Source organism: Aulonocara sp. 'chitande type north' Nkhata Bay, linkage group LG14 (assembly GCF_057382095.1).
Source record: "Aulonocara sp. 'chitande type north' Nkhata Bay isolate Kocher_YH1m ecotype deep benthic linkage group LG14, A_spYH_male_GT1.1, whole genome shotgun sequence".
Lineage (NCBI taxonomy): Eukaryota > Metazoa > Chordata > Actinopteri > Cichliformes > Cichlidae > Aulonocara > Aulonocara sp. 'chitande type north' Nkhata Bay.
Window position 1 is genome coordinate 9,347,413 of NC_141357.1, and position 27,841 is coordinate 9,375,253.

Consider the following 27,841-nt stretch of genomic DNA (forward strand, 5'->3'; position numbering starts at 1 on the left):
TCACCAAAACTGGACAAAAAAAGCTTGGAAAAAATCGCCTGGTCTGATAAGTCTCTGTTTCTGTTGTGACATTTAGATTATAGGCTCCATGTCCAGGATCATTCCTTTGTGGCTACAGTGTACCCATCTTCTAATGGCTGCTTCCAGCATAATCCCGCACCTTGTCACAAAATTTAAATCATCTCAAACTGGTTTCTTGAAACTGACAGTCAGTTTAATCTGTAGTCACCAGATCTCAATCCAACAGTGCACCATTGAGAGTGAGAGCTTCCAGCTGACAAATATGCAGCAACTGTGTGATGCTGTCACGTCAATATGGACCAACATCTGTGAACATCGTGAAGGGCTAACATCTGTTTTCACGACTTTGCTGAATCTGTGCTACAAAAAATGAAAGAAGTTCTGAAGGAAGGTCTGATCTGGTGCTAGGAAAGTGTAACTAATAAAGCAGCCATGCGTTCAGTATGGACTTTTTAACATTTAACAATCTACGAACTTTCTACATCATTGCTTCACAATATGTAAAATACTGTGTTCTTAAAAATCTTTGAAGAGAAAGTGCTTGTAATCTTGGAGAAATTCAGTGTTAATTTAACTACATTTGCAAAATATAGTTAAAAGTTTGTGCCTTGCTAAAATGGGCGGGTGTCCTCTTAGGGCGGAGATATCAAACTTGTGGGCCACATACAGCCCACTTTGATGTTAAGTGGGCTGAACCAGCAAACCTCCCCCTTCTGTCAGTGTAAAGTAATTTAACTAAACATTTAATTGCATTTAATACAAGAAAAAGAAGTGTAATTTCAACAGTGGGTATCAGTTGTTGTACATGAAAAAGAAATGCAGTTGTAGTAAATGAAAGACATCTGTCAGAACAAATAAACACATTTGTAAAATGACAGAAAAACGTTCTGGTAGCTCACTGCCCAGACATATTTCACATTCATTCACTGACAATGAAGCTAAAAGTGGGCTGGACTGGAGTCTTTGTCGGCCGATTCTGGCCCCCGAGCCTTATGTTTGACACCTGTGTTTTAGGGAGGCACGGGGACTTTCTTAAAACAGGGCTATAGTAAACCGTGAATCACAGCAGGTTAGATGCCGCACGGTGGCGCAGTAGAGCAACAGAACCACAACGCTGTGCTTTTTTTTCTTTTCTGGAAAACATCAATGGGAAGAGTAGATTTGCATGTCCGGCCGTCTGTGCCAATGGGCGCACTGGGAAGGCTGGGTTAGCGGGTGGAGCCGGGGGAAGCAGCCCAGTAAGTGCACAGTCAACAACCAAAGCATCCGAGATTACTACACCGATTCCACCGAAATCAGCCCCCCCTCCCGAAACCCCGAGTCGGTGCCTTTTTGGGGAAATATCGCTTTGATTGCACGAATAAGACAGACTCCCTGCTTTTTTAATTTAAAAAAAAAATTGTGCCTGCGTGTTTATGTGTGTGTGCGTGTGTGTGTAGGCTACGCCGACCAGGTTGTTTTGCGGCTCCACGTCGCCTCCACTCCATCGCTTTGGTAGTGCGGATGAAGAGGGGATTTTTGTGAAATTACACATTCCGCCTGATTCTCGTACAGGGCTAATTTATTTGTGTCCGAGGTCCTGGATTTACACAGAGGAGGAGGAGCGGGGAGCCGATCATCCGTCGTTCTCTTGGGTGAGTTCACTGGATTCGCGTCCAATCTGGCATCCCGATTTACTGACACTTCCAGCCTTATTTAGCAATCCGGTAATGTCTCCATAACGACTGGACCCACAACCAAGAATGGAGCCATCCACTCAGCGTGCGTTTAAATTCTTGATGTAAATAGTTTGGGAGCTGATTTAATGTTTCATTGGAAGTGCACCGCTCTGATATGGACCTCGCCAGCGGGCCCATATATGTGAAATGAATGAAATGTGGCAGCCTTGGTCTTTATGATAACAGCTCACAGCTGTGATCCATCACCAAAGACCACAACTACACTGTGCCTGGACTCTGATCGACTCTTTCACGCCAACTGCGTGCGCACAGGTTGTCTAATTGTGCAGGAGTCTCCAGATAATGCTCTAAAAATTTAAGAAAAACTCCAACTTTATTGTTGTATTGATGATCTATAGGTGTTATAACCACCCTATTACAGCATTTGTGGTCTGGAAATCAGCTTTATTTGATCTTTAGTGGCAAGGTGAATGAGATAATGTGTTATTGATTGAACTGAAAGTAGTAACTTATTGGTTCATGGGATTGTTTTAGTTTTAGCCAACCTCAGCTTGTGTGCAGAGGCCAATATTTCCATGCATCTCCAGGATTTTCTGCATTATCTCTCCATTGCATCACACCATGTGGGGAATCGTGCCTTTTGGGCGTGTTTGCATCATTTTCAAAGTTTTCTTCCAAGGGTGTATCTTTCTTTGTCTCATTGCTGCTTGTTGTGTTTTGGAAAGAATGTAAAGACGGGGGGCAAAGGATGCAAAGTGCATCGAGAACAGTGACACAATGCAAATTACATACATGCACACGCAAAGCGTGGCACATACCTTCGTACATAGGGCTGGGTAATGCATGCAGCTCTATTGACTGTGGAGCTCCATCTGTTCCATGACATGGCATTCCTCAGACAGGCAGTCATGCTGTTAGGGCTGGTCTGTGCTGACCCACTGGCTCAGAGTGAGGACACAGGAGTCACTTAGGGTGTGTTAAAAGCGTAGTACTCTTAGAGTACTAGTAGAGAGGGGCGCAGACTGTCTCCTGCCATTGGTCCTAGACTATTTGCATGTGCAGCTGGAGGGTAAGGCTTAAGTTGAGGCTTGTGGGGCTAGTCTCAGTCATGGATTAAGCTACAGCATGAGGAGTTTGTTTTGGAGTGTGTTCTGTAATGAGGCATGATTTGATTTAGAGATGTGGCTAAAATATGGTAAGGTTTAGTCCACACCTGCAACTTACTTGAGGTTAGGTTTGTGAGTGAAGCTGAATGGAGAATAAGTGGAATCTACAGTTATGGTTTCAGGATGGAGAACAGGAAAAAAACAAAACATGTTTGCTCCAAAGTTTGGCTTAGAAAGGCTGGAACGGGCCTGGGGCAAGTGACTCTAGAGGACTGATGATTAGATTTATGATGAGGCTGAAAAGAAGGGTTTGTGTGGTTAAAAGATCAGATCTCAGTTTGGTGTAAAGAAGGGCTAGTGCAGTCTAGCTACGGGACCTGAACGAAGAACAGATTGGTTTAGAGACTGGCTGTAGAGGTTGTAGTTTTGGGACAATCTGAAGCTTGAGACATACTAACGTGATCTGGGACTTCAACTAATGAAGGAGAACACGCGATTAAAAGGTGGGGCTGGAAGAAGTTTGCTCTAGGGATGTGACTAGAGGCACGCTATGTCTCCAGAGCCGAGGTAAGCTGGAGATCCAGGGATGGAAGAGAGCGAGTGACAGAGAGGGAGGAGTGGCAACTCTGGAAGTCCAAACCAAGTGACTGCTGAACATAAATCGCCTCTGATGTAGCTAATCACTGCTGCACTTCAGTCATCACAACTAGAACATAATTACACCGCCCCCATATACACAGCAGCACACACACACACACACATCAATGCATAGACACACACACACACACTCCATTTCCCCTCAGACCATTTCCCCTGTCCTCGAGCTCTGATTGCTGCATTAGGACTTGGCTGTCTTTTGTTTTCCACATACACGCACACACGCACATAAACGCACAAGGGGGAGGGTTGGGCCAGCTGAAACCACAATACAGGGGGGCGCAAAGGTCATCCAGCTGGCCAATCAGAGCGATGTCTGGGTTAGCTGGTAGTGGAGGAGGGCGTTGCTCCCCCCCTTTGTGCTGGTCAGGGTGGGTCTCCTAAACAAGCAGCACCACTTCCAGCCCCGTCCCCGCTACTGCCGGCCCGGCAGCAAGGCCGTGCTTCCTCAGGGCAAAGTACAGCAGCCCCTGGCGACTGTGTGGGACTGCAGGTTAGGGTCTTTTTTAGGTTGTAGAGGAAATCCTTTCTTAGTTTGTGAATAGTTTGAAGATCTTTTGTAAATGCTTCTTCAAAACTTGATTTGTTGCTGAGAAAGATTACAAGTATGAAAAGTTATGACTGAAACTATAAATTATGTGTGGAGCGCCACTGAGGTGTTTATTCCAAATTGACTGCAGTGCTGCTCGGTGACTGCTTGTGTAAAGAGGATTTTTTTCTTCTTCTGCTGTGTGCACAGCAGTTGTGATGTGTGGGTGTTAATGAATGAAAGCAAAAAAAAAAATAAAAAATACTCCACAAATAAAGCCCGTAAATTGATTACAGAATTCTGCTTCTGCTGGCAGGATTAATTTAGAGAACCAGATTTTAAATAATGAGATTTGGCGTACCCCGAAGACGCTGAGGAGAGGAAGGATGGAGGGAGGAAACGCTCTGAGTCGGGTGCCCGGATAGAAAGGTGGGGTGAGAAAAGCTAAGGAGAGGCAGGAAGTCCGAGGAGGTGCGGGAAGAAAGTGATAAACCAAACAGGAGGAGGTTCAAAATGTGGGAATGAGCCGTGAAGGCCATCGCTGGGTATCACGGTTCCTTTGAGGGATGTTTGGATGTGACCACGTCAGGCTGAGCAGAACCTCTGATCCAGAAGATGTCATCACATGCATGTTTCTACAAACAAACACACACATACACACACTGCTTTCTGATGCCTAAGTGCCTCCAGTATGTGCTGAGTGGGCTTATCTGATTTCTGAAGGCTAGTTAAATGCAACCACTCCTATCTACCATATAGCCCCATTACTGCACGCACTAATGGCATGCTCACAGTACAAAGACATGGTGCTATAGTTTTTATTTTGTATGCGAGTATGTTCGTGTGCACATGTTGTGCTCCTACCAGTGCGTATTACGTTGAGTCTGGATTGATAAACGAGTGAAGGGATGGATTTGAATGCCCGTCTAGTGGACGCTCATGTGTGAAGGCAGCAATTTGTGTTTTCTCAGTTTGTTTGACCATGCATGCGCGTAAAGGGATGCTGACTGGCTTGTGTGTGTGTGTGTTCGCCTGTTTCCTTGGCAATCAGCAGTTTGTCTTTGCTTCAGTGGCGTTTTTCTCTGCAGATAACAAGAAAAGTGGAAATGGGTCTTTCTCAGCAACCGCAACTCCGAGTGGAGAACTCATCACAACTAATAACTGTCACTCGGAGCAGCCAGGGTTGCATTTAAAAAAACAAAAAAATCTCATTGCTCTCTCTCTCTTTATTTTTTTTGATGACCTATTTTAGCCCGTTTAGCTGTTGAAGCTCAGATGCAATATTGCGATAAGGAACCTGTGTCTAAAAATACCTGAAATGAAAAGAAAAAAAACATCCCACCACATCCTCTCCCTTAGGGGTTGGTTTGATCTATATCCTTTTCCAGGCTTTTAGCAGCTGCTCTTCTTGCTGCCCAATTGTTTTTATGTGGTTTGTTCCAAATTGCACCTAGAAGCCACTGAACAAATGTCCAGTATTGAACACTTTTGATACATTTTTGTAACGAGAGGTTTTTCACAGTCTCAGGGTCAAACTGTGGTGGAATCGCCAAATAACCAATTTAAAAAACATAAATCAGAACATTTAGTACCGTGTTGAAACAGCCTCAACAGTTTGCACATTCTGTTCTTCTTCTTCTTCTAACCCTTTCATCCCCAGCATGTCCGCCTTCACTACGTCCTTTTCCTCCTGCCTGGCAGCTTCATATTCAGCATGCTTTTTTCCATTGCATCCACTCTCCCTCCTGTGCACATGTCCAACCCTGAGCGACCTGAGCTGTCCCTCTGATGTCCTCATTTCTAATCCCATCCATTCTGCTCACCCCCAATGAAATCTGACCATCTCCAGCTCCACCTCCTCCTTTTTGTCAGTGCCAGCATCTCCAAACCGTACATCACAGCAGGTCTCACTACCATCTCGTAAACCTTCCCGTTTCCAAAGCACGGCACAGAGCCTCATGGATTACAGCTATTCTTGGATTCCATGTAACTGTGTGAAAAAAGTTAGGATTGCATGACAGGAACTCTTCCATGTGATCTGTGCAGAGATACTAAATGAGCCCGGGCGGCCTGCGTGGACCGTAGTGCCTCAGATGAACTTAGGCATTGTTAGTTTCAAATCTGGAGTTATTTACAGTTACCACAGCCCACCTACAATCACTTTCCTCCTTGCCTGCACAGTTTTCTGTGTGCGTGCTGCAGACACGGTTTAAAATGATGCAGGCTTCTCCGCTGCACAATTTTAGAGCAATGCCGAGCGAGAGAAATTGTTAGCGATAGAAAGAACCCAAGTTAAATCTTCCAGAGCACAGAGGGGCCCATTCACTGTGTGAAGAAAGTGTTTGAGGGAGATTGGGGGGTGAGATGGGGTGGGTTAGATGAGAGGGGTGACTACACTTAAAGCGGTGTGCATCTGTGCAGACTGTGTTGCAATAGGCAGTCAGAGAGGCAGAGTGGCAGAGGACATACGAGAGGAATCAAACTCTGTCTTCGTGCCTCTGTACGTTCGAGTGCGTGCGGCTCAGAGGGGGCACAGAGGCTACTTCCAGCTAAAACACAAGAATGAGTCACCGGAGAGAAACGCATCAGCGTCTGCTCTGTGGCTCAGTGAACATGTATGATTCTGTGTACATGTACAGCAGTGCGCTCATCAAAAGCTGTTTAAAAAGTCTGCACAGGCTAGGCCCTCGGTTTGCGCAGCCTTTAAATGAAATACTTACGGAGTTTATAGATTCTTAGAGCAGTGTGCAGAGCCCGACTAAAGAAATCATCCAGATTAATGAACCAGCTGACATTAGCTCACTGCGGATACGGTGAAATCCTTTCAGTAGATATCCGAGACACTGGGAAACATTTTATTATGCATAAAGCTGTTAGCTCCACATCTGAATGTGATTAGGACAATTTAGATGAAAGTGAAAAACAGCAGTTTTACTTGCATTCAAGCAGTTCCTTAGTGTTTGTAGCTGGATCAAAAGAACTCTTTGAAAATATCAATTTAGAACAACCAAAAATACTTCATTAGCTCTCAAAGGTTAACCCCACACTAGCTTCCAATAACTTACAGTATAATCCTCACAGCTTCATAGTCAAAAATAATCACTGTTTATCTCAAACTGGACCTTCAGTTCATTCACTGACTGTAACAGGCAGTGTAACATCCTTCCCCCTTCCTTTAAGTTCACTTTCTTCTGATTGGTTGCCCCTCCAAACAGAAGGTTTAGACAGCTGGTTCTTTGCACTTGAGGTGGTAATATTAGGATGTCCCCTCTATCATACAGAGCCCAAAAAGTTGTTGGAAAAAGAGCTTTTAGCTCTCAGGGAGAACTTGCGCGTACACTGACCTATTATTTGAAGCTTGCGACACACAGCCATGTAAATATTGATGAGTAATGAATGTCATTTTGAGTTTTTATAAATTCAGCATCTTACACTACACACTGTAGTAACCCATGCATTTCTTGAAGGAAAAACTGTGGAAATCAGTTTAAGGTGTGACGTCTGAAAACAAAAGTACCCGAGGGAGCCGTGCAGACCCAAGAAAACACTCTAAGCAATACCAGTCCTGTGATATAGATAATGTCCCAATACATTTTAGATGGCGCCCAAACAGTTTTTGCAGAGGATAAAGTAAAATATCAGTAACAAGTGGACGTGTAAAAATGGCGCCCTGAGAAATGAAAAATAAGTGCTAAATAAGCTGCACGTGTTTCTTTGGCCTGTGCGAACCAGTTTGTGTCTCACTCCCGCTACACTGCGCTCGTAAAACATACGACGGCACAGTGAATGTGCCAGCGAGGCTTTCGCTTTATAAAACATCCTCTCTGTTTACTGGTGCTATGACTCATGGTTGCTATAGTGAGGAGGCTCTGACAGCAACGCAGCTGATTAGGAGCATCTGACTCCACATGACTGTACCCCCCTTCATCTCTCTCTGTCTCTGTGCCTCCACCGGTCCGTCTCTCTTTCTCTCTCTGGAGTTCTGCATCTTTCCATTTCTTGCTCTGTTGCTATCTTTTCACTCGCTTCTCCTTTCCTTTATTTCCACTGTTCGCCTCGCGCCTTTCCTTCCCCTTTGTTTTATTCCTGCAGCACTCATCAACCTTTAATATAGCTCGTATAGATTTTCTTATTTCGACTGCTGCCCTTCACAGCTCCCTATCTTAAACTCTTATGACTTCTCTGATTTCTTTTACTCGTCTTTCAATCATCTCCATCTGTTTGTCTTTCTGTGGTGTCCAGCTTTACGCCAGATGCAGCTCACTCTCTGAGCTGCTGGCATCACGATCGCGATCAAGGGAGGAATAGCTGGAAAGGATCCCTCATGAAAGACAAGAGATTGTCCTTTTAATGCAAATGAGAAGTATTAATAAAGATACAGATTTCACGAAGGAAGTAAGAATAACCTATTAAAAAACCCTCACACCACAACTATTAACCACAATTGAATCACCCTGCTGTTGAGACTGAAATAACCTATTACCCATCTTATCACCCACTGTGCCGAGTACCACAGACACGCTCTAAATCTTCATGGGGAAATTATAGCAATGCCACTGAATACTGTTGAGTGTACCTCACAAGAGCACAGCGAGATAACATGATAATGTTTGTAGTAAAATTAGCAGTTACATAAGGGATATTTGTAGAGTTTCAGGAATGAAAGGAAGACCTCGTCAGCAGACTACAACCAGAAGAAAAATCCTTATTAGCAGACTAGAAAAAGCTCTAGAGTGTAGAAATAAAAATATCACTCAGTAGCCTGTATTCCTCTCTCCGTATAAAGCAATAGGTTAATGTTTTAGAAAATGTGCTTCACAGTATTAATGAGAGTTAAAATGTGTTAAAATGTGAGTCAAAATAAAAAGCTCCAGCAGCAGCATGAGGTTGGCGTAGGTTCTCATAAAACACCGGGGGAAATGACTCTTGTAACGCCTACACAGATCAAAACGATCCTGCTGGAACCTCTTAAAAACATTATTTGAATCACATCATTATATAATCAAGCAAGAAAGTTTATATAAACAGTTGCTTCATTTTTGTTTTTGTATAAAAAGTATTTCACTGGGATTTTTGTGATCCACTGTATAGTTTAAATTGTCTTTTTTTAATCAAACTGGCATTTTGATTTTAAAAAATACCATATTATGAAGTAACATAGACATGTAACTGCACTGTGGGTAATATAATTTACTGTTTTCCCAACTTAAAAATAAAAACAGCTACAGTTTTTTTTTTTTTTAATTTAGCAACAGGTACAGCATCATACTGAAGCCACCCCTGTGTGTGGACGCAGGGTCTGTAACTCAGAAACCAGCTGCACCCATGGTGTCACAGCTTGGACAAGAAAATGCACAACGACCAATTCAGAAGAATTCAGGACTATATAACCACAAAATTTATACAAACCTTTGATTAAAATAAAAAGATTTAATCATATATGAAATATTTAGTCACTTAACATATTTAAGTTACATTTACACTTGTTCGATAAAGTGTAGAGCTAGGCTAGCAGCCTCACCTCAGTGTCTCTAAAACCAACTAATTAAAAAATTATAACAGCTGACATTCAGTGTAACTGTGTGCGCTCCTTGTGTCATTCAAATTATGCTTAAAACTGTTTAAAAGAAATTGTATCGTACAGAGACAGACTCCTTTTGGATCCCAATTAGTGCTACATAGAGCTGGGCGATAGAACGATAACGATATGTATTGCGAAATAACTTTTTCTCGATAGAAAAATTTAACTATTGCGATAGGCCTCACCGCTCTTGTCCTCTTAAAAAAAAAATAAAGAAGAACAGCCAATCCAAATTAAGTAGCGCAGAGCCGAACCAATCACAGCCGCAGCGTCACGTCACGTGACTCGTTATATTATCCATTTTTGATCTGCACACAGCTGTTGCCACGAACGTCGCACTCGCTTACATCATTGTCATGAGACACTCTCGCAATAAAATCACGGTTTTAGTAACGCAGTAACGCAGCGTGCTTACGGGAAAGTAACAGTAATCTAATTACCTTTCTAATTACCTTTTTTGCAATCCCTTACTTTACTTGTTACTTGAAAAAAGTAATTGGATTACAATAACGCGTTACTTGCAACGTGCTACTGCCCATCTCTGCCAACAATAGACGGCGTAAAAAAACGGACAGCTCTACTGAGACAACATCCTTTTTGTTTGCGAAGTCTTAAGATGAGGGTTTCTTCCATCTTGGCTTAAAAGAACCAGATTTGACAAAGAAGGTTGAGGACTGTGAGACTGCTCGCTCATTGGCTAAAGACTTGTCAATCGCAAGTCATTAACCAACTGCATACCTTGGATAAATGAGTGACTGAGACAATAAACTCACCAGGAAAGTGTTTATGCGTATCAAGACAGAGCGAGGTTTTATCTACGCCTGGATTTCTTTTTGCAACCACAACTATCGCCATCTGGTGGCCTTGAGATAGAATGCAGGTTTAAAGGACTTTCGAATCTGCTTTAATTTTTTGACCCAGAAGCTGTGTCCATCTTTATACCATTTGTGACCCTGAAGCATTGTCGTCCTTTCCCTTTTCTCTTCCTTGTGTGTTGTGCAACCTATGGACACCCCCACAGGTGTCCATAGATATTATTGTGTTTATGTGTTTATTATATATTATTCATCAAGTTATACATACAACATATAAAGCAGCATTAGCATCATAAAAGTACAAGAATATGTTTTTTTCACCTATTATTTCATAATACAGCGTCTATAGATAATAAGTATTTTCACAGCATAAAATACCCTCCCATTCTAAAAAGTCGCATGCTCATATGCTTGAAATTTTGTGGAGTAACCTGCTATATATTCTGTCCCCTGCAACAGCAGAACTACACAAACAGGGAAATGGACTCCAAATCTTCCAAACTGCTTTTCTCATGTCAGTATTTGCAGTGGCAGATGGATGAGGCTGCAGGCCAAGAGGAGAGGAGCGAGGTGAGGAGCCATTGTAGGCGCTGGAAAGATGGACGGGGAGATGAAAAGAGGGCAAGATGGAGGAGGGAGAGGTGTCTTGTTTCGCAGGCGAGCTGCACTAAAATGCCATAGTGGGGGAAAAAAACCAAACAAGCATATGGGAGATGAAGATTATTGATAGCGTTAGCATTTAGAGTGGATTGTTCCTGTCGTGACTGCTTATGGGCTGCGAGACAAATACTTTGTGAAAAGTGTAATAGAAAGCAACATTGTGATTGATTGCTGGTACCTGCGCAAGTACCATATTGGACAATATACAACTAATAGGCTGTGCCTGACCCTTTCTCTACACTCTATCTCTCACATTTCTCTCCTGATTCTTGTTATAATGTCTTTTTCCCGTTTCCTCGTAGCCCTCAGTTAAAAAGGACCCTCCTTTTTTTCTGCTCTTTATCAGTCTCAGTTTTCTCTCTTTCCTTTCTTCATTTGTCTCACTTCCCCCTCCTCCCTCTGCCTCTTTTGGCCACGGGAAGTGGCAGTCTTTGCCTGCTTGCTCCCAGAGGAACAGACCTGCCTTTGTCTGTCTTCACTGTAGGAAGATGAGTAGCCAGTCCACCCAGTAAACCCAGTAAGTCCAGTAGGAGTGAGGGGGTTGTCTGTGGCGAGCCAGCCACCTAGAACGCCTGTAAATCAGCCAGCCACTCAAGCCAGGGCCTTTCAAGGTCTGTACAGCCAGCCAGCCAACTAGGTATTATGTCAGACACTCACGACTATTAGAAGGAGTGGACAGGGAGGCACAGTGGAGACGGAGACAGAGACTCCAAGCGCATTTGAAATGTACAATGGCTTTGAAATCTGAACAGCGATACGTACATTTCCAATGCCTGGAGGAAAAACCCAAAATGTGAAATTATTGCAGCATAATTTGTTACCTCATGCCAAGAACTGAGAGCAACCAGTGGGAACTGTCAGATGATCTAAAACACCATATGACATGTACGACCTGTTTATGCCTGTTTCTGTGGAATATAATTAGATGATTTATTTGGTAATAGTCAACTTTAACAAAAAACACTGACGCATGTGTGTGAGAAAGGGAAATAAAAGCAGCGCTATGATGTACAGATACATGTACAGATGTGAGCTGCAGGGAGATTTGCCAGTGTTTGTTTTCACATGAAGAGGCATTAAAACATTAAGTTAATTCAGCTATTTCCTCAATAAGGCTAACACCTCTGCCCGCACTAAAGCAGTGCCTTATTATTATTATCAGCAAAACAAAATTCAAGTTACATTTGTCTCTTATCACTAAGCTTTAATTTAAACAAAATATTGCTTTAAATGTTGAAGAATTACAGCAATTCCTTTTTTTTAAAGTTTCCCCAATTTTTGCTTGTTTAAATATAATCGGACACTAGAGTCAAAATCTGTTTCATGGACAGCTGTGGGATATCCTCATTATATCATTATTAATGAATTAAGCTGGGAAAAGCTCTACAATTCATTCCAAGGGTGGCGTTGGCATTTGGAAGCTGTTGCTGTGAATTTACTAAATGTCATCAAAGAAGTCTGAAACAGGCCATGTGAGGATGCAATCCATCAAACAGATAGTGGGAACAGAAAAGCAAACAGGCCTGGATGTCCATACAGGGAGTGCAGAATTATTAGGCAAGTGAGTATTTTGTCCACATCATCCTCTTCATGCATGTTGTCTTACTCCAAGCTGTATAGGCTCGAAAGCCTACTACCAATTAAGCATATTAGGTGATGTGCATCTCTGTAATGAGAAGGGGTGTGGTCTAATGACATCAACACCCTATATCAGGTGTGCATAATTATTAGGCAACGTCCTTTCCTTTGGCAAAATGGGTCAAAAGAAGGACTTGACAGGCTCAGAAAAGTCAAAAATAGTGAGATATCTTGCAGAGGGATGCAGCAGTCTCAAAATTGCAAAGCTTCTGAAGCGTGATCATCGAACAATCAAGCATTTCATTCAAAATAGTCAACAGGGTCGCAAGAAGCGTGTGGAAAAACCAAGGCGCAAAATAACTGCCCATGAACTGAGAAAAGTCAAGCGTGCAGCTGCCAAGATGCCACTTGCCACCAGTTTGGCCATATTTCAGAGCTGCAACATCACTGGAGTGCCCAAAAGCACAAGGTGTGCAGTACTCAGAGACATGGCCAAGGTAAGAAAGGCTGAAAGACGACCACCACTGAACAAGACACACAAGCTGAAACGTCAAGACTGGGCCAAGAAATATCTCAAGACTGATTCTTCTAAGGTTTTATGGACTGATGAAATGAGAGTGAGTCTTGATGGGCCAGATGGATGGGCCGTGGCTGGATTGGTAAAGGGCAAAGAGCTCCAGTCCGACTCAGACGCCAGCAAGGTGGAGGTGGAGTACTGGTTTGGGCTGGTATCATCAAAGATGAGCTTGTGGGGCCTTTTCGGGTTGAGGATGGAGTCAAGCTCAACTCCCAGTCCTACTGCCAGTTTCTGGAAGACACCTTCTTCAAGCAGTGGTACAGGAAGAAGTCTGCATCCTTCAAGAAAAACATGATTTTCATGCAGGACAATGCTCCATCATACGCGTCCAAGTACTCCACAGCGTGGCTGGCAAGAAAGGGTATAAAAGAAGAAAAACTAATGACATGGCCACCTTGTTCACCTGATCTGAACCCCATTGAGAACCTGTGGTCCATCATCAAATGTGAGATTTACAAGGAGGGAAAACAGTACACCTCTCTGAACAGTGTCTGGGAGGCTGTGGTTGCTGCTGCACGCAATGTTGATGGTGAACAGATCAAAACACTGACAGAATCCATGGATGGCAGGCTTTTGAGTGTCCTTGCAAAGAAAGGTGGCTATATTGGTCGCTGATTTGTTTCTGTTTTGTTCTTGAATGTCAGAAATGTATATTTGTGAATGTGGAGATGTTATATTGGTTTCACTGGTAAAAATAAATAATTGAAATGGGTATATATTTGTTTTTTGTTAAGTTGCCTAATAATTATGCACAGTAATAGTCACCTGCACACACAGATATCCCCCTAAAATAGCTAAAACTAACAACAAACTAAAAACTACTTCCAAAAACATTCAGCTTTGATATTAATGAGTTTTTTGGGTTCATTGAGAACATGGTTGGTGTTCAATAATAAAATTATTCCTCAAAAATACAACTTGCCTAATAATTCTGCACTCCCTGTAGAAGACAAAGGTAGTAGATGATGACAGGATCCTTTCTATGGTAAAGAAAAATATAACATCTGGACTTTAGTCTGCTCTACTCAAACTATAAAATAAATACAAAACTATTATTATACAACAATATGATAATGAATTTTAAGGTTAGAAATAATTCGCTTTGAAATCTAGAAGTTTCATTGCAATTTAGGATTAATTTTGGTCAGTACAGTCTTATTTATATAGCACCAAATCACAACAAAAGTCACCTCAAGTTGCTCTAATAATAAAGACAAAGGCCTAACAATCAAAGAGACCCCCTTTGAGCAAGCACTTGGCGACAGTGGGAAGAAAAAACTCTCTTTTAACAGGAAGAAACCTCCAGGCTCCGGGGGTGGGGGACAGCCATCAGCCTTAGCTGGTTAGAGGCCAGGGGATCAGTAGTTCCTTCACATCTGAAAGTAATTATGTACAAAGTTTTTTTTTTGTTGTTGTTGTTGTTGTTTTTTTCCTTTTTTTCATTTTCTTTAATTTAAAAAACAAAAATTCAACCTAATTCAATCTCCTTATGGTGACGAGGTACCTCGAAACTAGTATGTTCAAGACTTAAAACTCTTTATATAAGAATTTTCTCAAACGACAGTGGGGAAAATGAATGTGGATTTTCATTTCTAGAACTGGAGTCCTTAAAAAATGTGGGCGGCCACTATTGCTCTCTATTAGCTTAGTGCAAAGAGTTGCCAAATAGCTAGCTTGCCCTGTCCAACACTAAAATCTGTCCAGCATTTATAAAACTCATGTTGAATCTAACATGTAATAAAACAAACAACAAGTCATAGCTTGTTTGTTTAAAATGGCCAAGTTGTTGAGAGAGCTAGCTAAAGCTGACCTAAGCTAGCATCTTGCTAAGTGTTGTTTTTAGCATTGTAACTGTCAATAAAATGTTAAAAAAGTTGAAGCTAAAAGTTCCAGATTGTGGTACAGGGTGCCATCTCTTCCTGCCAAGCTAATTAAAGTAAGCTGATATCCATATTTGAGAGAAATACAGTGGTGGTGATTTTCTCATTTAGCTGTTCCTAACAGACAACATATTCCCCAAAATATGTCTCACTGAGTAAAGGGTTTGCGTATTACGATTACTGTTATTTACTTAATATTGCTGAAGTAGCCTTTTAGTTTTGGTTCTGATTTAGCAATGTGAGGAGTGACTCCTCAATAGCTAAATACACAGATAAACTTCATAAAAGAGAGGCACACAAACGTAATGAAACTATAATCCCGGCTTATTGACATCAAGTTTCTGAGCTATCTGTCTGTGCAAGTTACCATAAACACACTCCTCATTTAGAAAAGACTCCACTATCCACACAAACGTCCTCTCTTAACCACATAAAGAAACCAAAAACATTCAGTGACATTGATTTTCTATCATATTTCAAAGCTGAAACTGCTTTACATTGTTATGAACAATACGATCCTTCAGATATCATTTTCCCAGCTTTGTCTACACTCTAATATGACTCCAAATATGATGAAATCTAGGATAAAGCCACAGCGCTTTCTCTCTCTCTCTTTTTCTTTTCCAAAAATTATGTTTTAATGGATGAAGCTTCAAGCACCTCAGGCCTCAACAAGCCTTTACAAGGAGATCAATAGAAAGTATATAGACTGTCCTCCCACAGGCTATGTCTGCTCTCGCCTCAGATCACAGAGGAATATCGTGGTGATGCCAAGGCGACACCCAGCCAGTGTAATGTAGAAATGATTTGATGTAATGGGAACACTATGTTGTGATGAGGGGGGGCCTCTCTCCCTTCATCTCTCACCCCGTAGCACCCCTTCAGTCTCTGTAGAGCCGAGCTGTCTGAGGAGGTGAGAGCTCATTTGCTATTCTCTTTAAGTTCCCCTCCTTCCCTTGACATTACTCCTCGTCTCCTCTGCTTTCAAAGGCGAGGTACCAGTAGAGTGGCACGGTTTAAAAGAAGGAGAGGATGCTGGCCGAGGTGATAAGCAGTTGTGAGGAGAATGTAGATAAATGGCTGCAGGGTTGAATTGTCCGGCTCACCAGATGGCTGCTTGGTATGTGCAGGGAGAACAGACCAAGAGAGTCTAAACCAGAGATGTTGTTCCCTGGACCTTATGTTCGACACCTCTGGCCTAGACTTGTTTCCATAAGTGCATGGTTGCATGTTTACATGCCTTTGTCCTAGGATGCTCACTGCGCTCCACACAGGGAATGCGCTATTGCTCCCGCTCTGCATTCCTAAGGGCCAGAGGAAAATCTTAACCCCTTTTAACCCTACTTTTTAGCTGTTCACCAACTTTGAAGTTCCTTTTTTCCTTTTTTCTCTTCCTGTAATTCTCTCTCTCACACACACACACACACACACACACACACACACACACACACACACACACACACACACACACACACACACACACACACACACACACTAGACTACAGAAAGCATGTTTTCAGTTTACACTGTGGCAGCCAAGTGTTGCTGTTCATGACTAGATATTTGCTCTTGCTGAGGTGCAGCTAAGTTGAGCGGTGCTTGCTTGATGGTGATGATGATGTGGCTGCAAAGTTGGCCTTGTTTTCATTTTTAAAAAAAAGGTATGTTGGAAGTTTTTTTTAGACTGTCATGCTCTTAGAACTGAGGAGGAAAACATCCTAGCGTGCTGGTTTCTCATCCTTGCCTTTCCTGTTCCCCTGAGACGTGACTTGATGGACAGATCCCAGCCCACAGAGCAGTTGCATGTTCACCAGCTGCCTGTGAAGTGCAGGACTGTTTATGCAACGCTGTCTGTGTCTGTGCACCACAGCAGCTCCACTTTCAAACCATGTCCTACCACTATGTGCTAAAGTAGCTCTTAAAAAAAATGCATGTGCATACTATGGTGTCTCATGAATAGCGTTACATTGCCTGGCGATCCACACGTACGGACAGCATCCGAAACATGCATTTTGCATTCATTTCATATCCCTGCAAGCTGCAGATCGCAGAGCTCAGCACTCATTTCTTTCACTTTTCTCCACTGATCCCCCAGTGCAGAGGTACTCTTTTAAAACCTTGCCTAACATGTGAAAATAAAACAAAAATCCTGCCATCTAAGTGTTTGCCCGAGGCTCCAGCTTTACCAAGTAAAGTTTGGGGAGATTTGTTTGGGCCCCCCAGTGAGCTGTGTGGGCTCATCTCTCCCGCGTGCATCAGTGGATCGCTGCAGTAGTGATAAGAAAGAGAAGTTTGCATTGCTGTAAAAATGAAAAACAGTGTTCAATTTGAGTTATGTTAGGTATAAAACAGCAAAATCTGGGTGAAATGTGGCCATATTGTCATACATTACCTTTCTGAATGAGCCACCATGAAGTGTTCTTCAAGTGCACTTCTTCACCATCTGTGTAACTGTACATCACAAAGCTGCCTGTGTGTGAGAATCTGTGCGTGGCTCTATTTAGGTCTGTGTTATCTAATACAATCTGTCCCCATCTAATATTCACACTGCTAACCCTTCAGGGAGAGGAGAGGAGGAGCAGAGAGGGATTTGGCATGCCAATAAACAGATTTAATACACACACTTGGAAAAAAAAGTTATGTACACATTGGCAAATGCCACAGCAATCAAGTGGCCAGTGTGGCATGTCTATACAGTGCTGCAGACACTTCGTAGGTGGACTGAAACTTAAGTCACAAATGCATGTGTGTGTGTAAGTGATTTATGTGTTCCACACACACACCTTAATGTTCAGTAACCATAAAAAAGTTTTAAAAGCATATACGTAATGGTGTCCTAGATAATCATGTGTTCTTGCCAAATTTAAACAGCTTTTCTTATATTTTACATGGCTTATATTTTAGTGTATATTTCAATTTTGGAGCTTTTAAGTTAAAACATTTGAAGACAGATGTGTGGGCTGTTTATTGGTGTGGCCAGCTCCTTTTTAACCAGATTTTGCAGTTTTAGTCATGAGAATCAAAGCGAAAAGTGCTCCTCTTGGAGCTTTTAACAACGTTTGTGTGGACTATATTGTGGCATGAAATAAACTAGAGGACAGAGGAGGCTTTTTGAATTGACCGATTGACTGCCTTCTGTTTAATAGTGTAAAGTTATGCTGCGCTGTGCTTTGGTGGAGTCACCCAGGCATGCTGTTTGCTTGTGTTGTTGAGGATGTCAACATGCAGTTTATCCCAGAGTCTGTCAGAGACCGGCTGTTATCATACAGACACAAACCATAAAATGTATTTCATTTTTTAAAAATCTTTTTGTAAATGAAAGATTTAAAAAAATAGCAGAGATTCTCTGTATCTCAGAAGTGACTTTATTGTTTTTTTACTTTGCCAATGTTGTGCACGCCATCATTTTAGTTTCTTTCCCCTCTAAAGCAAGTATGGTCTCCTCTCATTCTCTTCTCTTCACTTTTTCTTTTCCTCCTGCTGTAGATACAGCAGATTTGCCTTGCCAGCTATACGGCAGAGTGAAAAACAAGAACAGAGCTTGAATCAATTACTCACTGGATGCACTTGATTTAGTGGTGCTCCGTATAAGCACTTCTGAAGTGATGCTGTCTGAATCGGTCGAGGCAACTTTTCCTTGTTTTTTCTGCATAAATCAGATCTGATCGGTGCTGATCTGCTGTCAGCCTAGATGCAGATCATAATGAAGGAGGAGCTGGTGAGATTGTGAGTCAGCCTCTCCCTTCCAAGAAGCTTGATTTGAAAAATGAGAGATGCACTTTTGGAACAGCAGCTCGCTCTTTTAGAAAGATCACTGATGATTCTTCCACTGAGTTACCATATTTGGTAAATTTTGTCTTACTTTATAAAAATAAGAGCAAACAGCGTGGTCTTTAAAAAAAAATTACTTAATATAAGCACAGTGTTGATGCATGAATCTCTTTGGTCAAAATATAAAAGCTATGAAAGCATGTACATGGTTTCTTTTCCCATCACTGCTAATTCTGCGTCTCTGTGTTGCTTCGCAATCATGCATGAGTCACAGGCTTTGGGTGATCTATCCAGGGACATGTCTCCGAGTTTGAGACGTCAGTTGGGGCTTGTTGGAAGACGTCTGGTTTAGAATAGTTCCATATCTCCAGGGCTTTCGTTTGGGGCGTGGTGCTGTGTCTTACCAAGTCTGCTTCAACACCGTTATGGAGCAATCAGAGAGACAACTGTCCTCCTACTGACAGATGGTTGTGTGTGTCTGTGTGTGTGTGTGTTCCTGCCTGCATTTGGGTGAGGGTTCCAGTTTGTTGGGGGAAGGGAAGTGGAGTTTGGGGAGGAAGAGGAGGTGGAGAGTTTTAGGGAGAGGTCAGCAGAGGCACAGCTGGTGAGACCCCCAGTCTAACCAGCTGCTGCCTCAAAAGAAGCCTGTCAGCAGCCTGCCTGCCTGGATGTACGTGCCTGTCCCTTTTCTTCTTTTTTCTTTCTCTAACTCACTCCCCCCAGCTTTCCCCCTGTCGTGTCCTCTTGCAGACTCAGCCCAGCTGTTCCAACCTTTCTATTCCCCTGTCACAATGCATCTTGACCCCCTTGCACGCATACAAAAAACCAAAACTAAACAAACATGCACGTTCTTCAACGAGAACACGTGCGTGAGCACCTTTAGACTGTTCAGGCTGTATCCAGCGAGTCACATTAAACATGTCCCACGAGTGCTGATGTATCCGTTAGAGTGAGTAAAAGCCTAAGGCTGGAGTAAATCCACCAGCTGAGTCTTTGGGCCCTCCAGGATGGCTTCTGCCTTGTATTTGGTCATGGGAATCAGTTTTACCCTTTACTTGGAAAGCCATTCATTTTTTATGTTATTTTGCATCAATATCAACTTGCTGAGACTTGATACATGCTTAAGATATGTAATTATTCAAAGGTAATTGCTCATCACTAACACATTGTCATTGTGCTGCCAAACAGGGAGTGGAAAACGTGGCTGTGTGGAAATGTGATATTGAAAGTTGGCTAATGGAAAAAAGCGGAGAATTATTGAATACTTTGTTTCAGTTCCAAAAAAATACAAAAAAAATACAACTTGTTCATAAAAAGAGAATGATTAACTGACTGATCATTCAGGAATTTCTTATGGCTTGGTGAATAATTCCTGGGCGCCTGTGGCTCAGGAGGTAGAACTGGTTTGTGGATCGATTCTCTGGCTACTCCAGCCGGCATGTCGAAGTGTCCTTGGGCAAAATATTGTTGCCCTGACGGATCATTCGGAGTGAGAGTGTAGACAAGGTGCTTAGGTATAGAAATGAATGTGTGTGTGATTGGATAATTGAAGTTTGCAGTAAAAGCTCTCTGTATTCAGAGTACAAAATCACTATGCAAGTAGCAGTTTACCATTTAGCATATCGTTAGCTTCATAGCATAATTGCCTAAGTCATTTGACTAAGTCAATGACTTAGGCACTTATGCTATGAAGCTAACGATATAGCTCTTTGGGTTATGCTAGTATTGGCATATTAAAATGCTCACATGCTAACTGATGTTCGGAGGCTATAGCGTTTATTATGTGCATCATGTAAGCTTGTTAACTTGCCAGACCAAGATAAGTTTAGCAGTCATTAATTCGGTGTTTGAGTCTTGCACTTTCATGCGTGCTTTTTCGTGCACGTTAGCACATTAAGTACAGCAATGTGAAGTCCTCTACAAGTACCGACACGGTATTCTCATACAAAAGTTGCAGCCAGAAAACTGTAATACTTATAATGTCCAATCCTTGAAAGCACCAACAAGCCCAGATTTCTGGAAGATTTCTGCATGAGTTGTTTGCTGCTTTAGGACCGCAGAAGCCTAGAGGCGGTTTACAGTGATGGACTGCCGATTTCATTAATCCATCAGACTTTAGGTCTTAACAAGTTAATTGTCTTGCTGTTGTGAAACTAATGGAATCACTGGTTTCCTGGAAGGTAGGAAGTCAGTCTGAAGGCATGTCATGTGCTTTGATTAGCCGTAAGTGGTTATGCAGCATATGGAAAAAATGCGTGGGCGCATGAAACTTCCAGTCGTGACTTTCAAACCGAAAACCAAGTGAGTGAGTGACTAATCATTTTGACGAATGAATAATGCATTATTTGCCTCAGTAAATGCATTTGGCTTTAATGTAATTTAAAGAATATCTACCATATGGTCTGCGTTCTGGCTTCTGGCTAGTTTCCCCTGATTTGCTTGATTAACTTCAAGTTCAAATCTGAACTCGGGGGGCCACCCAGGCTGCACCTTGCCATCGGTGCAGGGGTGCCACACCCTCTCTCTGTCCCTCTTCCTCAGCGCTATTGTTCCTTCTATGACAAGGACCACGTGCCCCCCTATTCAGCATCCTGGTGGGGGGTAGGCGGGCTCTTTGTCTGCCTGCCATTGTCCCAGACACACACGCTTCCATTTGACGGACACACGTGCTGACAAAAGAGAAAGGGAGTAGAAGAGGAGGAGGAGGGGCCACCGCTGGCCATTATTCTCGATGGTGGTGGCGGTGAAAAGACGAGACGCGCTGCCCATCTGTGGTGTGTGTTTGTAATCTGTAGTGACCGTGTGTGTGTGTGTGTGGATGGGGGGGGGGCAAGGGGATTGCACAAACACACACACTTCTCAGTTTCTAAAAGAATTCCGCCACGCTTTTCGAGGGGTGTGATGCCTATTGAAATGGCCTCCCCTTTACGTTTGATGAGGTTTTGTTTTGCTCTGAAGTGAGGTTTGAAAAGAGAGGAAAAAAGTCAAAGTGACCGATAACTGTTGAAGTCAAATCAACATCCTGGAGAGAAAGCAACTATAAAAAAGTCTCTAATTCCTTTCTTTTCCCTTTTCCCCTCTCCTCTCCTCTCCTCTCCTCTCTGTGCCAGTGTGTTTTCCAGCCATGGGCCTCAAACACCAGTCCGCTTGTCTTTCTCGTCTCTGTCTGCCTCTGGCCTGATCTCTCTGCCTGAGGGTCTTCACCTCTGCATTGTTTACTCTGCACCATCACAATCTCCCTCTACTTCCCTTTTTTCCCCCAACAGAGGTTAACTGATAAAGCCCCGCTGAATCCTCTAAACATGGGGTGAGCTTTTTAGAAGTTGCTCTAGGATGTTTTTTTTTTTTAAATGAAGCTGAGATATGACATAACTTTCTTGCCTTCCTCTTTTTCCCATTTCTCCTTAATTCCTGCTTTCTTTCACATCCACGCTTCTTTTCTTCCCTCTTTATTCCTCCTCAGTCTTTGTTGTTTGCTTCTAGTCCTGTTTTTCATTGACTTCCCCTGACTTGTTTCCATGCATGACTCTTCTTTTCTTTATCCCCAAATCCCCTCCTATCATCTCCATTCTGCTGAGTTTTTCTTCCTTTTCTCATCTCCTCCAGTCCTTTAACAGAATCAGTGTATTTGGTGAATGCTGCAGGGCATCGCGTGTCTAATAAAAGCCACGTTTTGCATATTTTCTTAATTTTATTAAATAGTAAATAGGCATGCAAAATCTTGTAAGCGTGTCAGATTAAAAAAAAAAAAAGAGTTCTGAGACACGTCACTTTAAATACTTCTGGATATCAGGAAGCTTATCCTGTCGAGCAGCGTGCAGCAGCGCCACCCCTGTATGATCTGCCTGACTTTCTAAACTCATTTCCTCTGCCTGTGTGTTGCTGCACGCCCAGCTTGGGCTTTTAGTGCCGGTCGATAAGACATGACCACCCCGTGAAGGTCATTCTGTCTCACTTCTCCAGAAACCAAAACTCCCAAACCTCTGTAAAGGCAGCCACAAAGATAACACAGCCCGTCTGCAATTTCCTCTCATGTCCCAGTTTTTTTTCTTTCTTTCTTTTTCCCTCTTTTACTGTAAATGGAAACAGTTTTGCCTCTGAGATGTTTTTTGTTCCTGTGTAGTAACTTTCTGTGTCACCAGATGTTGCTGTAAGGAGGATTGTTGCGATGTCGCCAAAGAGAAAAGGACACGACTGTTTCCTTGTGGCCCAGAACATGCTGGTGCGTCTCGCTCTTGCAGGACAGATTTGAGGGCAGGCAGACAGATGGTTGGTGTCACACAGGGAAATGGATAGACTGACAGACAGATGGATAAAGACACAGCTTGATAATACATGCATATATATACAGAGAACGCCTCGGGCCTTCTTAATATGTGTTTAAAGACACAAGTAACATTTAAAAAAATATAACTATGTCATGCAAAATAAATATTTTCGAAGGGGCTTTGAAGAAAAAAAATGCCAGCTATATCTATGAAACTTTATCTTCAAGCCAACCTTTTAAATCAGCACATCCTCCAAACGCTTCCTCTTTAGGAATGCGGAGACAGACAGAGGTCTGTCAGACAGGCAACAGCAGAGCGATGGGGCAGATGTTAAAAGCTTTGAAAGCCATATTGATTTTTAGACTTTAGGCCTCGTATGTTGTTGCTTTAGATGCAAAACATGCATTATGTATGAATGCATTGTGTCACAGTCAACACATGAATTGTGAAGAAAACTCGAGTTCACATGCTGTTCATATCTTGGGGGGGAAGCTCGCATTTAGTATTCAGTGCACGTACTGAAACATGCATTCCATGTATCAGCAAAGTGGATTTAAAAAAAAGAAGCTTCCTGTCTGGACAGGAGGTCGGAGGTCAGAGGTTATAGAAGGCAGCCTGGGGAATGATCCACACAAACACATGCACACAGAAATACAAATGCACAACCCGGACCAAAGGCAACTGGTCTGCATAGCAGTGATGCTCCTTCCATCCAGCAGGGGTGCTGTTACACAGGCAAAAACCCCCAGATCTGCACTCCTCTCCTCTACTCTGTGGATTTTATAGCAAATAGATTTTAATTTAAGTCCTGTGCATGGATGAGTAAATGATAGCCTGCAAATAAGAGAAAGATGTCCTAAAAGTTCTTGCTTTGATGACATTGCTGAAAAACCTATAGGCTGTATAATAAAAATGCAACTTTGAGGGATAACACAGATAAAGCGTTCTAACTTTTAGTACAATAAAATCCCTTATATATTGGGGTGTACAATGACAAATAAAGGAACCTTGATCCTCAAACCTTATTAATAAATTACAGAGTGACCATTCAAAGAATGGTATTTCTGTCAATACAAATAGCTACAAGAGCAGCTACATATGCCTTTCACAGGAAATGAGGAGCTGAAAATGCAAGAAGGCTCTGTTTTTCTCATTTTCTTTAGCTTACAAGGCCGTAAAGTGAAGCAGTCTCATAATCACTGTTTTAATTACACTCCAGTAAAAGGGAGTGTGAGCGAAGAGGCTAAAGGCTGTTCAGTGCACTTACAACAGGGCAAGGGATTGAAAATGTTATTCCAATCCTATTACAGTGTTTCTATGGAGTACTTACACAGGGTACCTGGAGATGTAAATATGCTGTAAATATGCTAACCATGGGCACTCTGATTCTTCTCCTTACTACCCAGCATATATATTAATACCCTGTGTGCATAAAGCATCTACACTGTAGTTTTCTAAGCTGAACCATTTCACAAAATGTGATGACTTTTTCATTAATTTTTAATCTCAGTGTTTCTTTCTCACCCCAAAACACTACCCCACATCTCTCCTCCGCGCTACGAAGCGCTTGTTGTGATCAGCCAGGAGGGAGGTCTCCTTTCACCCACAATGTTGTCACTGTCTGTATCTCTCTCTCTCTCGTCACCCTCATCAGAACAGCCAAATTGTGTGTGTGTGTGTGTGTATGTGTGTTCATGCTGCTTCTCCACTTCCTCCTTCTTTCTATTTTTATTCTTTTCCAGAGTTTCTCTCCCAAATATCTGTCACCCTCACACTCCCTCCTTTTCCCCTCATTCTCCTCTCACTCTTCTAGCCCACGAAGAAAAAAAACCCATACCATTGGTTGCCATGGGAATTGGTTGCCATGGAGCAGCAAGGTTTTCATGTGGTCCTTGCATGTATGTGTGTGTGTGTGTATGTCTACTGTAGCGTGACAGAGTTTGGGTGTCATGTTGATTGGGAGTAGGGAGAGAGGTAATGCCAAGCAGTTGGCCTTGAACACCTGACCCATGTGCAAATGTTCACACACACACACACACACACACACACACACTAGACTACAGAAAGTTATTGATCATGTATCCGAGCCCCAGGTCTGATCAGTTAACACCCACCAGCCGTGTGTATGTGCATCTAAAGCCACTTGAAGGGTGCGCTCACACACTCCTCCATCGTGTTACAGTTGGTCAATGAGGCTTTGTCTGTAACTACAGGCTTCACGTTGGTCTGTAGAGAAAGATAAGTCAGGGATAATGGAGACATATGATGATGGAGAGTCACTGAGGAGAGAAAAGATAGATGGATGGAGTGGGAGAAGAAAGAGAAAGCAGTACTGACCCAAGGTAAAAATTGATTTAAGCAGCCTGTCAGGATAAGGCACTGGATTTGGCTGTCAAGCGTCGATATTGGATGACCTGTCCATCCGTGCACTGTATTACAGATTTTGATGGGGTGGAAAAAAAGAGGTCTTGGTGGATTCTTTGATGGAGCTGAAATCGAAATATATTAGGCATTCTTATCACGCAATATGATCGCTTGTGTTAGCTTAAGCTGAAGTCACTGAGGTGGTGAAATGACATATTGATGAGGTGAAGTGGTTCGAATTGACAGATGTAGCATTAAGAGTGGACCCACTTAAGGATCACCCATCTGTTTCTTTACAGAACACCGCTGATGAAGCTGACGTTCGACACTGGATGCATAGTAGAAGTTAGCAATATGCTATATGAAACCATGAAGTTGGTTTCACCAGCCTGCAAGTTGACCTCCTCAATTTAGTGCTCTCACCAAAATTTAAATAGAATTACTATTAGATTTATTGCACAGCCCTACCATGGGGACTTTACTGTAGTCCTGTAGTGCACTATTTTGTTGGGAAAGTGCTACTGCCATTGGAGGGCATGCTTGGTCTGCAGCAGCGTTTAGGTGGGTGGTGCCAAGACCCAAGGTTTTCTAACAGAAGGTGGTATTGTACTGAGATGAGCAGTGTTATCCTTTTTATCAGTCGCTGCTTTAATCTTGTGGCTGATCACAGTATACAGATACTTCTACTCATGATTGTCGGGGAGGTGAATCTTTGTGAGGTGAAGATATAGGAGTGCTGGATAGAAAAGTTGATGCACGCCCTCCCCAAAGAGGCCAAAATCAATCATCGTGTGCTGGGTTCACAACTTTTTGTTATTTGACTGCTGAATTACAGACAAGTCTTTATATGTTTTGTAGACACATGCCTTCACACTAATGCAAACACTTCAGGGTGCATGCCTAAAGCATGTGGTATGCTAAAAGGAAATTACGTCATAGAAAGTGGCTGGATTTCAATGTCTTCCACTTGGCCTAGAGCAGTGGTTCTCAAATGTTTTCTGGTATGTTTCACTTAAGCTGAAAGAAGTTCACCATCAACACCCAACATTTCATCACTGCAGCTGTGTTTGCAGACAAGTCGACGTCTTCCATGCAAACTATAGATGACTCTGCTAGTCACGAAATAAATCCCAAGGACATTTTTTGGTGCAGGACCTTCTTTACGACCGATTTCACCCAAGCAAAAACCAGTAACCTCCAGCAGTCAGTTGGCCCAGCAAAACACATTTTTCCCCTCACGACCGGAGGTTGCCAGGGGGTCGCTGACTGGTCTCTATGCTTGTGTCACTGCGGCCTTAATCTTCACCCCATTGGCAGTGACTCTGTTTCCTTAATGGGGCCAGCCCCAAAGTTTGAGATCCACTTGCTTACACTCCATAAAGATTTTTTATTAATTGTATGATATTGATCTGTTGTCTATCTGTCTTATTATCCATATTATTTTTAATAGTATTCAAGGAGTGTGTGGGAAAAATGGCTTCCTCTGTGCAGCAGAGCCAGAATCCTGACATTGTGAGTTCAGACTGACCCAATTTGATGTCAGTGCAGTGACTCATACTAAAATATAAAACAGCTTTAAGGAAAATGAATGACTTGCCCACTAATCACACTTGATTTGTTTGAGTCCCATTTCAGATACCAGTAAGGGTTCACAGTTACTGTGCGCCGGCCTGTACTTAAGATCCCTGCAACACTGGAAGAGTGCTTATTTGAACAAAGAGTTAGATAATTTACTATTTGTAACCTGACCGATTGTTAGTTGTGGTTATGTCTGTGTGACAGAAGGAGTCTAAATTACATTCAGTCAGTGTCGGTTAAAATAACAGACTATTATGGAACCACTAAGGCATGACGGTTATAAAACCACACAGTCTTAAATTCAACATCTTTGCAGACACACACACACAGCATTACACACACACACACACACACACACGATCATGTTTCTGGTGGAACAACTTGATTGTAACACGTGCCAGAGGGCTTACTTATTGTGATGAGGAAGTGTGTGTGTTACCCACCTGGCTGGTGAGCTCATCTTGTTTCATAACTACACAGCAGTTATAATAAGCTTATGCTAGTTAGGTCTGCCCCGTAGACAGATATACACACTGAGACAGATGAAGAAGCGTACAGTGCGATACAGTAGAGCACTACAGTTAGAATATTATAGATATATTATGTAGCACACCTTTCTCACTCTTTTGTCTTCTGTGGCTTTGTCTTCATCGCCACATATTTTTAGATCCTTTTCTTTTCTCACCCTCCTCTTCTCTCCAGCTCTGCAGCTTTCTCCTGAAGGAATGAAAGAGAAATGAGAGGAGGACGGCGAGTTAATAATGATCAAAACAATAG

At 42.5% G+C, this 27,841-nt stretch overlaps 1 protein-coding gene across 1 annotated transcript in view; it reads left to right on the forward strand.

Annotated features, from left to right (window-relative positions):
* The first annotated feature begins 1,263 nt into the window (after positions 1 to 1,263).
* Positions 1,264 to 27,841, forward strand: part of numbl (NUMB like endocytic adaptor protein) — a 64,065-nt gene continuing 37,487 nt past the window's right edge. Inside the window, exon 1 of the mRNA XM_086260846.1 lies at positions 1,264 to 1,655. The gene's annotated coding sequence lies outside the window, so the exon portion shown is untranslated. The remainder of the gene's footprint in view (positions 1,656 to 27,841) is intronic.